This window comes from Poecilia latipinna, unplaced genomic scaffold (genome assembly GCF_001443285.1).
Source record: "Poecilia latipinna isolate Pla-1442-1.1 unplaced genomic scaffold, P_latipinna-1.0 Scaffold313, whole genome shotgun sequence".
Classification (NCBI taxonomy): Eukaryota; Metazoa; Chordata; class Actinopteri; order Cyprinodontiformes; family Poeciliidae; genus Poecilia; species Poecilia latipinna.
In genome coordinates, this window is record NW_015112929.1 from 211,098 (window position 1) to 224,176 (window position 13,079).

Consider the following 13,079-nt stretch of genomic DNA (forward strand, 5'->3'; position numbering starts at 1 on the left):
AATTTTTTTTTTAAAAAAACATTTTTTTTTTGGGGGGGAAAAAAAAAAAAAAACCCCCTTCCCCAAAAAAAAAAAAAAAAAAAAACTAAGCTTCACATTAGGAACACTTCTGAAGAGAAAGTTTGAGGCCTTTACTTGTTCCCACACACGCACCTGCACTGCACTAGCTTCCTCTGCTACCTTTAACTCTAATGCCTCAGAGCTTTAGAGGAAGCATGCTTCATGGCTCCACATAAAAGCCACTTTGGTGGAACATTGGCAATCTCATACCAACTGCAGAACCACACCGCAAATTACGCCAATGGGACACCTGACCTGCTACGAGCCTTACAAATTATGAGTTAAAACCCATTCGGTCTTTTTTTTTTTTATCATTATTATTTCTTTGAAGAGTTTTTATATATATATATATATATATATATATGTTCACAAAGGATCAGAGAAGGGCCAAGATGTTATCATTTCACTGCTGTGTATGGCACAGAGAAAACCTGGGAGAGCTAATTGCGAACAAATTAGGTGGGAAGATTAGTCAACGTCTAGCAGTGAATGTCAGGGATGTCAGCGCTTGCACATAACTCTCTCACTGGCCTTTTCACCCTTTTTTAATTCCCTTGCTCAGTCTGTTTAGCTCAGCAGATCTGTGGATTTCTCAAACCTATTCACACACGCACACACGCGCGCACACACACACACACACACACAGAGATTGCTTTCACAAAACCACACATAGCGAAAGGGTTGGAGTGACGTTGCTAACAGCAGCAAAACTGGCATGAGCTACAAATCCATTTGAGACCTAAACCAGGAGTTTGTCCAATTCTGACCAAAATCCCTGAAGATGAGGTTTGCTGCTGTTCCTAAATCGTCCTGTGCATCTGTTTTTTTTTGTTTTTTTTTTGTTTTTTCTAAATCTCTGGATCTAGTGATTGAGACAAGATATTTTTTGTCAATTTGTTGAATATTTGTAGGGTCGCTAACAAGTGTGGCCGTATTTGGGTCTTTTTAGGGCTGCTAGAACCACAGCTTTCCACTGAGATAGATTTTTCTCTATGCATTTAGGCTCTCATTGAATTCGACAATTCAGTTCTCCAAAATGGGAAAACAACAAATCTACCCACGCTGCATTTCCTCAGAACAAGCCGGACACTTGATTTCTTCTTCTGCTCCTTGTCTGACCCTTTCCTCTTTGTCTGCTTGATTTGACTACACCAGCTGAATTTGATCTGCGCCTCACACCCATCCCAGTGGAGAGTTTTGGCGGACCCTGGTGGACAGGAGCAGATGACGAAATTTAAAAAGCAAAAAAGGCCGGCAGAGCATATTATTATTGCAATTCAATAATATCTATGAATTTGATTTGATTTTATTTTTTACTTAAATGTAAATGAAATTATAAAAAGTAACCTCCACTTTTTGATCTTTCAGCTGCACTTCTCTTCATAGAGTAACATTGGCATTATGACCCGATTAATTTGTTCAACTATCTGCTGATATTTAGCTTTCAGACATGCTGCTCCTATGTCGCCAACAACAGTTTCCAACAAAGGTGTGATATTCAGTATTTTTTGCAACTGTAAATATTTGAGAACAGCGGACATTTTCCTTACTTGTAAGCAATGGGAAGATGCACTAGCCTTGTTTCAGCCAGCTGACTGCGAGGGAGTGTCAACAGGTGCTCCCTTGATTTCAGCCAATGAGAACTCCTGGTCATGTCAGCATGTTTTTCCAGCATTTTAATACGAGAACATTGAATAATAGGAACGGCACGACAGAAAGGTTTAGACATTTTGAAACTGAAGCTAACACTCCAGTAGATCACTTCTGGACTTATTTTTGTTAGACATACATTGCTGTGAGACATTCAAGATCATTTATTTTATCTATTTTATCAAGTTTTATGAAGTTGCTGAGTCAAACATGTTCTGCTTAGTGTTAGCTAAAGAAGATAATCCAGAATTACTCATTTTCCATAACTGGAGACAGCATCAAAGTCTTTCCTTTAGGTTTAAACACCAACCAGCTTTGGCACAATTGTCTTGCACGTTAATCCATTTGTTTCATGTTGAATTATGAGACGTTACACACAGCATGTCACCAAAAAGAAACGTTTGCTTCGATTCTGCTGCCCTTTTATGCAGGCACAGTAACTTCATCCAGGTGTTTTAATCTATTTATATCATCATCTATTTATACGTCTGGCTGCCCGTATGTGAATCCACTGAAATGTACAAAGTCACTGGTTCAGAAAATGAAATATCAAATGATATGGGGAAAAAAAAAAAAAACATAAAAGCCGGCAAAAACTCCAATCCATTAAGAAAATTTCAATACCTAGCATACATAGCTCGAACCCACAGATAGACGGTTACGGTTCCAGTGGTTTGTGGTGGAAAACTAATAGAGACCAATAAACTGAACATACAGTAACATGACAACGAAACATGGAAGAACCGTAGGAGGGGAAGGGAAACTCGTCAGAGATTATGGGAAGTCTGAAAGATACTTCATGCAGAGAAGTCATGGAAGCACAACAACCCTAAATGTAGAGCCAGAGAAACAGAGAAATGGTTGAGATTGGCTCTTAAGCACATAGGAATGTTGCGTTCAAAGTCCAGACCTAAATTCAATTCAAGAATTGTATCAAGAATTGAAAACTGAAGTTCAAACATGCTCTCCATCCAGTCAGACTGGCTTTGAGCTGATTTACAGAGAAGAATGGAGAAAAGTTTTAAATCTCAAGATGCAGAAAACCGTTAAGAACTGACTCAGTGGGGCTCGACTCAAACGCACGCAGCACATTTTCGATAGTCAATTTTGAAAACCATGTCATTGTTTTCACTCTCTCATAATTACGCATTACACTGTGTCTGCGTTTCACGTTTTACCCCAGTAAAACAAGCATAAGAAACAAATCTTAAACAAAGCAAGTCTGCATGTTCAATCCTCTCGCCTTCAATAAGAAAGACCAACAAACACAACAGAAGCCGCCAAAGACAACGCAGCGGACCTGTGGCAGCATTCTGAATGAAATTAATCACACAACTTTCCTATTCTGCCTCACTTTTCCCTGCGATTGGTTTCGACAACCCCAGAGCGACGTCTCTGATTAGTGAGGGAGACTTTATAAGTGTCGCACGGCTGCCTCGGCTTTATAAATAGACCTGCTGTGTGGAATCCACTCAGGCAGGGTGAGGCGGAGGAAGACAAACAGAAATCACTCTCAGGAACAATAGATTATTCTTCTCCAACTTTAGTCGCGATGCTCCTGCCTGGATTTGCGCTACAAAATCTGCCGCATCCCTTTTTGTACCGCTACAAATTAAAGCGAGGAAAAGAAAAATCAAAAGAAAAAAAAAAAGCAAGCCTTTCCTTTGGGAATTTAAGCTCACAAGACGGGGAAAACACTGGCCATCTGTGGCCTCTCAAGCACTATGTGTTTACCAGCTCATCAGAGTCTGACAGCTACAGCCTGTACACAGCGATGCTTACAATGTCAGTATGCTTAAGTAATGCATCCCTATGCGTGTGATGCTTAAACCCGACTGAGTTTATGTTAACACGATAGAAAAGGGAATAAGACGGAAAAAACAGACGACTCGGTGTCCGACGCCGAAGCGGCCAGGGGGAGCTTTGTGTTTTCCAAGTATTATCTCAGTCAGGAAAACACGGAGATAATGGCAAAATAAACAGCTTCGGCATATTTGCTTCTCCTCGGGGCGTGCTGTTGAAGGTGACTGATAGAGACAGACACGGTCCCATTCTGATCCACTGACAGGCCGGCTGACATCAACAAAAGAGCCAAGACAAAGAGAACGCACTGAGAGGAGAGGCGGCTGAACAGAAATCCACCTCAACTCCACCTCCGATTGCTACAAAATACACTCGGCTGTCATTAATTCAGCAGACAAAACTGTTACCAGATGTCATTATTTATTAAAAGTATTTAATAGGGAAAATGCTACCTTTGAATAATGCATTCGGTGGGAAGACGGGTGCAGAGCTGGGGGCCTCGGGGGCGGATGGGAGGTGGGTGATTGATGAATATTAACGACCAGTGTCTGAAGGGATTGTGGTAAGCTACCTTTTTTTTTTTTTTTTTCTCTGCCTCTGCATCTCCTGGGCTTTGTGTGCTCAGCCGCTGACCAACGATGGCCCAGCTGCGCTGCTCATTTGCTTGGCCCTATACGTGCAGTAGCTGGCTCAAAGTGCCAAGCCAGGCTATTTTACTCTCAGCCAAAGCGAACCAAGAAGCAGCCCACTCCTGGTTGGCCCCATCTGCTCAGTGGCACCGGGTTGGAGGACGTGCGGCTGACACTCAAGCTGAGTGACGTGCCCCAGCGAGGACAGATACAGACGTCATCGAGGTTAACGAAGCAACTACCTGGAGAAACTAAGTGATGCATCCCGCCTTGCTTCTCCGATGCAACGAAGAAACTAAGCGGATGGCAGTCGAAATGGTGACGTACCCTCATGTAAACTGCACCTACGTAGCTTTGGCAGACAACTCAAAGCACGTAGTGTCACGATTGTTTATAGAATCCGCATTGAATAGGCAGCACGTAGGCTGCTGTGTGGGCTTTCACTGCTTAATTGGATCAGGGTTATCCAAGTCTGAGAATTACCTCTTCTTTGCAGGAGTCTTTTGGCTTTCCCCCTCTGATCTGCCACCTTGGACTAAAACTGTATATTCATTTTTGTCCACACTAAAACCTGCACTCTGCAAGATTGCAGCGAAAAACACACAAGGAAAAAAATCACACTTGATTATATTAAAAGCAATAAACTGCCAGTTCAGAGTAGAACCAGTGTAAGCAGAGTAAGACAGCTTTACACCAACAGGCTACTTCTGCACTGTTTGCCTGATGTGACTCTGAAAACGCAGCCTGGACTCAAGGTGGTGATCTCCATAAACAGCCTTTCTTGCTTTCCTCTGCAGGGCGCTTAGCATGCCGGTAGGGAGAGGAGTTTGTTCCGGGTTCCCATTTTTTGCTGGACCTGTTTCAGATCCAAATGGTGTTCTTTGACCCGGTGAGGTCATCAAACACTGTGCTCTGAGGAACCTGATGTTCTTCGTTCTCTCTACGACTGAGGGCTTCACATTCAGGCCCTGATTTCTGAGACTTTGTTACTGTGCCCACTTTGAACTCCTTGTGGACTCCTCTCTGTACATTGCACAGTGAGTCACACATTTTCCTGCTATAAAAGTACAGGAAATATATTCAGCTATTAGCACCACACGACCCCAGTTGGCTCATAGCACCACAGCTCTAAAAATTGAATTCCAGGCTGGACTTGACCGGTTTTTCACCAGGTGAACTGCCAAAAATCAAACCGTTTGACCTTTCTGATACTCTGCATTTGCATGGCTGCACTCAGCCTTTCTTTTTTTTCCCACACTAAGTCAGCTTTTAGTTTAAGTGCAGTACAGGTTTTATTGTTAGAACATTAATGTCTTCCATTATCAAAATAATAGCAAAAATTCAAACTTTACTAATTTTCTTGAATGAAATTGAAGGGCTAAATTATAATTTTACTGAAGGTTGTAAAAGAGAACATGGTTTCAGACTCTGTTGGCTCTTTTCCTGTTTGCCGAATCTCACTAATACTGTGTACAAAAGTTTAGCAAACAATCCAGAAGTCTACATGACAGAGTAGCCATCCAGGGTCGTTGAAGTCCTTCTCACAAGATGCCATTCTTAAAGACAGTAACGAAGAATATAACACACCAGGTGTCTGCAAAGGTCTGAGCTGCATATGGCCATTTGAAGGAACAGCAAAATGTACATCCCAACTTGTGGTGTAGTGAATTGTTAAGCAGGCTGGAGAAAGTGCATATGCCATTAGTCAGCAAATTATTGACCCTTTCATGCATTTTCATTTTGGGTGTCCATGTTTTGGGGTTTTGATTTGGATTTTCAGCTGAATTTGACTTCAGCAACCAGAATCGAGCCAAACAGATCGTCTTTTTCTGGAACCAATTGGCTCCTCTCACCCTTTTTGTCCCCTCCGTTTCCATGCCAGACTGGCTTTGTTTGGTTTTAGGCACAGCAGAAGGTTCATTGTTGGGATATTAACGTCTTACATTAGCAAAAATCGCTGTAAAAATTCACAGTTTACCAAATTTGCTTGGACGCAACTCAAGAGCACAGTTGAATCAGTGCCAAACCCCGCCACCCCCATCTTCAGCTACAAGTGTCTGCACTAAGCCGAGTACAGCCAGCCAGAAAAGACACATTATTGAAATATGTGACAAATGCAACCCCATGCAAGGAGCAGATCAATCCGTCAAACTGGCCCCGGGCTCTTTCCGTTTCCCTTTTTTCCTCCCCTCCTTCCATCGCTCGTGAGATGTAATGACAGCATTTCAGCGCCGCTTTTGGCCTTGACCACACTTGGAGCGGAGCCACAAAGAGGCAGCGAACCTCTCTCAGAAGAAATACTGTTCATCCACTGCGATGCCTCATCGCATACAAAATGTGAAAATAGGAGCAGCGAACTGGCAAAGACATGAGAAGAGAACACCTCTTTTGAGAACAATGATGATACTGCTGAACCGTGCTGCAAGAGTGATAAGCGGGGGCTGCGAAAAAAAAAAAAAAGACTAAGATCTTGAGAGAACGGAGGGGACAAGGAGGGAAAACACAAAAGATGATCCGCATGGTATGCATGGAAGCACAAGAAGAGGGTAGTCTTAAATGGCAGCAGGGGGACTTAAACATCGTTCTGTGTGGAACCACTTCCCTATTCATGCGCCAGAAGCGAAGGATGCCCAAATGAATTAGAAACTAGCAGCAGCTGGCACGTATCACATACACAAAGATCCACACACGGCTGCTCAATTAAAAACACTTTGGCTTGTTTGTAGGTTCTGACTTGGCTTTCAGAAGCGGTCTGCCCACTTAAACGCGAGCACACAGCAATCCGAGGCAAAATATACCTGTAGGAGGAGGTCGGCGTGGATAATGGGTGGTGAATTAATAATGACAAGGAGCACTAGATCAGCTTTTGAGAAGGACACCTTGCCTCAAACTCCCACAAAAGGCAGCCCAGATGATTGTGCACCCATGCGTGAGCAAATACCTGAGACATGCCGTGAGCACAAGGCAGACAGACCGAAAAAGAAGCACGAGAAAGGAAGCGGGAGTAGAAAGTGTTTCACAAACTGCTTGGTTGGATCTCTGCTTAATTTCCCATGGGGTCATAAGAAGCTCTCCTCTATTCCCCCCCACCCCACCATCCAAAATTTGAAACGCTGCCATATACTGGTTAAAATTAAAACAAAAGGGGAAAAGGGGATGAAGCCGCACAGTTTCCCTTTTCATCCTCGGTAACCAACAACACCTTTCACTATATGACATATCCAAGTAGGAACCAAGATGCAGAACATAACTGTGGCTCGGACCTCCTGTTCTTTGGTGGTTTTTGCAGGCGTTTACTCCAAGAAGACCAAGTTTCCTCCAGCAGAAAGTATTCGCAGACCTTTTTGGCTGATTGTCAGTGCCACCCAAGATACTGTCTCAGGTTTTTCTTCCCCCTTTGTTTTGCTGTCAGCTCTGATTGTGGCATTTTTACACAGTACTACCTATCAACTTTAGTCTCATGCAAAACATGTCTGACGCCTTTCGAGAGATCAGAAAGTGGGATTTACAACCAAACGTGGTCTGTGTACAGCTGATGTCTTTTTAAGCTTTAAGCATGCGAAGAAAAAAAAGGGGGGGGAGGATGTGACTTTCAACATACCTCTGCAATTAACAGATGCTGCATAGTAAGACACTTTTTGTCATAAAGCAAAGCTGTTGAAAAGGTTAGCAGCATATAACTGTCTAAGATATTACGGTCACGCAATTACTGAGAAATGCTCATGAAAATCAAAAGTGCGCTTGTTCAGTGTTGGGTGCTCCCGAAAGTGGACTCAGCTTCACAGCTCCGTCTTTTCCAAGCTTATTCCTAATTTATCTACAGCCCTTCTTACTTTGCATATGCTATAGGCTCAGTCAGCACCTAAAATGACTTTACTTCCCGTCATGACAAATCAGAAGCAGATGAAACAACTTGCGCTCACCTTTGAAGAATCCGGCTCCGTCCACAGGAATGCAGAGTGATGCTGAGGCTTTCTAACAGGAGCGTCGCCTTGATAGAGTGCAGGTGGTAGCGCCACAGAGAGTGAACCTGCTAAACCATCCAACGGACGCCGTAGAAAATAATAATAAGAATAATAATAAAAAAAATTTATATATCAAAGCCTTTGGGTCCGGCTCGGTCGGGTCCAAAGTGCCGCTTCTAGGTGTCACGTCGGCAAACGGAACGGCAGAAAAGGTTGTTGTTGGGGGGGTTTTTTGCACCTGGAGCTCCAGCAGAGTCCGCGCGTCCTCTGGAGAGGAGGAGCCGCGACGAGAGGATGAGCGTCAGCCGGAGTGGTGCCCACCTCTCCAGCAGCTGAGCGCTACTGAACAAAAGAGAGCTCCGAGGGCTCTCTGTTCAAATAGCAGAGAGAGGGGCGGCGGGGCGGGGGGAGGAGGCGGAAGACGAGGGGCCCCAGCGTGAGAAAGACGGTGGGTGTAAGATAATTGGGGGGTGGGGGGTGTCTACGGATAGCACAAAGACCAGAAGTTTCTACAAAACACTATGAAAGGAGACTCGAAAACATTTTTTTTAATATGTATATGTATATACCTTACAAGTTTTTGTTTTTTTTTACTTCTGTACTATCAAAAACTTACTTTTTAAGCATTTAATTAAATAAAAATAGTTTTTCCTTCTGAGGTGGATGGAAAATATTCCATTTTCTGTTTGGTTTTTATGTTTTTTTTTATGTTCAAGGTTGTCCTTCTGGAAGGTGAACCGTCAAGTCTTTTGCAGTCTTTATCAAATTCGCTTCTACTATCGCCTTGCTTGAGCTCTACTCCCCTTCCTATGAATCCTGACCAGACGCCAGGTCCCTGCTGAAGAGAAGAACCCTTGCAGCCTTATGCTGCCACCGCAGTATTTCAAAGTGGTCATAATCTGTTCATGTCAACTAATTTTTAGTTTTCTGCCACACAGAACTTTTCACAGAGGCCAACGTGTACAATGCAGATACTTTTGCAAAGCTCTGTGTCCATAAGCACCATATCATTTGTAGTGATTAAATGTTGACCTGTTGAATTTTGGTGCCTATTGACAAATAATTTGGCTTCTTTGTGAATGGCACTTCACTGAGTCCTTAAAATTATTTAGAAAACGATACGGTGCAGTTATGATTTTGATATCCTCAAGCTAAGGTGCTCCACACAGTCCCATTTGGTCTATAATAATGATCGTAGGGATTAAATTACGTTTTCTGGCTGCGCAGCAATGATCTCAACATGGGATTTTACTTGTAATAGCCAATTTAAGGCTATCAAATTAGATTTACACGGAAAATATCCTAGAATTTTGCTTAAAGGTTGAACTGGCAAACCATCGGGTTTGGTTTCAAATGCCTTCTTTGCATAATAGAAGTTATTATAAAGTGTAGGGTACATGTGGAGAAGAAAAAAAAAGAAATATAGAGTCAGACTAATTTCAAATGGCTTGCAAAAAGAGTTGTTTGTATACATTCATAGGAAATACAGATCCAGCATTTTAGGAGCCACTATGTGAGGACTAATGATTCCCTGAGGGCCTCCATGGTCGTGAGAGGAAGATTAAGGCTTCGTTCATATAGTTCAAGCATGGCTGGGATTGTTTGTATCATTGTTTTTCCTGGTATGAAATATTTATTTTACAGAGCGCATTATTACTATGTGCAGCAAAATGATCCAAAGGCATTTTGCAGGTGAACCTTAATAGTTTAAAAGCTACTTGTCGCCACTAGTCCTTAGACTATAGGAGCTGTCCACGGTTCTGAACCAGCAGCACTTCGGTGCTTTCAAGATGTGAGAAAATGTCAGTTTTCCTTGAGTAAAACTGTTGCGTCAGAAGTTAAAAGAAATGCCCTGATGTCTTATTTTTTTCTTCAAAATTTTCTGAATTCAACAAAAAAGAGCAAAATTTTACTGATTGTTGGTGTCGAATCCAATAAGAAACAATCTAGCGGCAGGTTTGAAATCATGCAATTAAAAACAAAACGAAAAGAAAACCGGCATAGAAATTTCTCTCCTTTTTTATAATCACGTACATTTTTTTTATTGTTTAAATCACATGACAGTGCACCCCAGAATTTTGTCATTACTGTCGTTAATTCTGGGCTTTTGACGATGTTTGAACGATTCTTTCTTCTAGACCAGGGGTCCCCAAGCTACGGCCCGCGGGCCGGATCCGGCCCGCCTCCTCATACCAGAAGTATTCAGTGTTTTTTTTCATATATTGTATTTTCTGGTTTATATGTGGATTTTTCTTCAACCACCAGGGGGGCTCTTGAGCAGATGTGAAGCTAACTTTCCCTCAATGGAATATATACTAGTCAGTCCCAGTCACCGTTTCACTCACGGTTTTTTTCATTTGCATTCTGGGTAAAAATCTATTTAAAAGCGCGAATGTGTCATTGCGAAGTTTGGGGACTCCTGTTCTAGACCATGACGATGACCCATCACACAGCACCACGCCATGCAGGGTATGATCATACAAGAACCAGGGTGGAGGAAACGGAAGAATAGAGAAGTGAGACAGGGAAACAAAGGAGCTGTAATATTGTGGAGATGTAATCGGTGAAATGGCGACCAGGTGAGTAAAATCAAAATGCAGAGCAGCTGGGGCAGACACTGAATGAAAACACAGCACAGCTATTTAACCAAAGCTAAGGTCTGAAACCAATATATTACACAAGATGTCCAGAAACACACAGCAAGAAAGAATGAAGAACTCAACACACAGGAATGAACTGATGCAGAGAGACCCTGATAAAACTAAAACGATCAAAATGCAAACATAAGTGAGAACCAAAACACAAACAGCTGAGAATTAGGACAGTTTAAATTAGCTTTACCAAATATGAAGACCAGTCAAACATTCAGCCATGATTATTTATGTTGCTTGTTAATGAGAAAAACAGATTAATGAGGATGTATACGCAGATTTTAGTATGTATGCATAATTTTGTCCCTTTTTCATTGGAAATCATCCAGAATTAAATCAAATTTTGTTCGATTTTATCAATGTATTGTGTGCTCTTGGTGAGTTAATGTGAACTTCAGAGTGCACTTTGGAATAACTCAGGTGATAGAAGTGTAGCTCCTGTCATTATGTCAGTATTTCTTTATGTATGGTGAATGAACCAAAAACCTGGCATACAACGATGGAAACGTGAAAAATAAGTGTTTGGCTCGAATCTTCAAAACGACAAAAAGAAACTGCTTAAAAGAACCAACGGGCTGCGTTAAAGTGAAGCGAGAAGTACTGCAGAGGTCTTTCGAAATACTTCGCCTTGGCCTCGTCTCATCCATGTCATTATGTAAATACTATGCTGACAAAGTATAACTTTAACTCATGAGAAACTGTCAGCAGTTTTATTGACCTTAGCTCATTTGGCCGTCTATTGGTGCTCTGGAGATGAAGAGTGGATTGTAAAAGTCCTGGCCAGGAAAACGCCTAAAAGGTCAAATATAGGCCACAGGAGGACTCAAGGTTATGCGGCTAATTCCTATTAGCTTTGTTAGACAAACTTAAAAAGCAGATCCGGGGACATAAGGGTTGTAATGGATTTCCTTCCTTTTTTTTTTTTTTTACCACAATCAAAACTCATGCAAAGTTGCATTCTGCTTTGTCTGCGGTTAAATCAAAGCGTTCACAGAGCATAAAAGGGAATATTAGTTGTGGCTTGTGGTGTTTTAATAACATGAAATAGTCACTCAGTGCCTGACTGTGAGAGATAGACTTGGAGCTTATCCCCCTTAGATGATGAAAGGCCTTTTTTTTAGAACAACAAAGTCATTTTCATAGTTCAAATCAGAGAACTATGTGATGCCTGCTTATAAACCTCAAACAGTTTATTGTAGAAAGCCGCACACTTGGTTCATGAGCTCTGTTCTGTGCATCAGAGTGAGTTTACTCCCCGTATAATGAGCTTTAAGAATCACTTTCACTTCCTAAAAGTCAACCAATCACATCCTGAGAGCAAACACATAAACACGGTGAAATATATTTGTTGTTTATTTATTTCAAATTGGACAATGCACAACACATAATACTTGAAGATGTATCACTAAGATTTTTTTTTAAATTTTACAAATGACTGATGATACAAGTGGAGCACAGAGAAGACTAATTAAGTTCTCTACCATTTACTTTGCCTAGTAAAAGGTAAAAGTGGATTTTTTTTTTTTACATCAGCACATAACCTCAAACTTTAATACATCATATTAGAATTTTATTTTATAGACCATCAGCAGCATGCATCAGTGAGGTGCAAGAAAAATGTCATTAAAAATCTGATAAATGTACCATTCATATATATTCAGTGTTTCTCAGTCAATATTTTGTAGAACAAGCTTTTGCTACAATTACATCTTGTGGAATCACTCCTTGTAGCCTTTTCCTGCTAGTCCTCAACAGTGAGACTTGACTCGACTCCACTCTACCCAACTTGGGTGGTTTTCCATAACAATCGAGTGAGAGGTCCAATGGGTGGAGTCATTATTACTATGAGCAGCCCCAGAGTCCGAAAAGTAGTGGGCCACGATTTGTATGCTATGCAAACACAGGGCTACAATGGAGGACATGAAAGCTGCGCTGAACAGTCGGCTCTGTCTGTGACTTTTTATCTGATTCAAAAAAAAAGACAAAAAAGAGCGAGAAATGACAGTGGGCAGAAATACGAGAGTCACTCTTGTGACGCAAGCAGCGGCTCCTCAAAAGTACTTATGTCTCCTGCGGATACAAAAAATGGATACTTGACGTGACATATCAACATTGCGTTTGGAGCACATGTCCGTGCAAAGCAAGGAAGTACACTTCTGACCTAACACACATCACACTGCACAAATAGTTCAACCCACGCCTGGTGTCGAGAAGGGGAGGCGAATGTCTTCCTGCGAACATTGAGTAAGTCAATAAGAGCCACTTTCGACATTTTGGGTGAAGCATGAGAGAACCACTTGTTTTAAGGAGTGGCTCCATCA

The 13,079-nt window shown here is 41.8% G+C and overlaps 1 protein-coding gene across 1 annotated transcript in view; it reads right to left on the bottom strand.

Annotated features, from left to right (window-relative positions):
* Nucleotides 1-8,455, bottom strand: part of ncanb (neurocan b) — a 174,756-nt gene extending 166,301 nt beyond the window's left edge. The window contains exon 1 of the mRNA XM_015034813.1: nucleotides 8,066-8,455. The gene's annotated coding sequence lies outside the window, so the exon portion shown is untranslated. The remainder of the gene's footprint in view (nucleotides 1-8,065) is intronic.
* Between the last annotated feature and the right edge of the window lie 4,624 nt (nucleotides 8,456-13,079).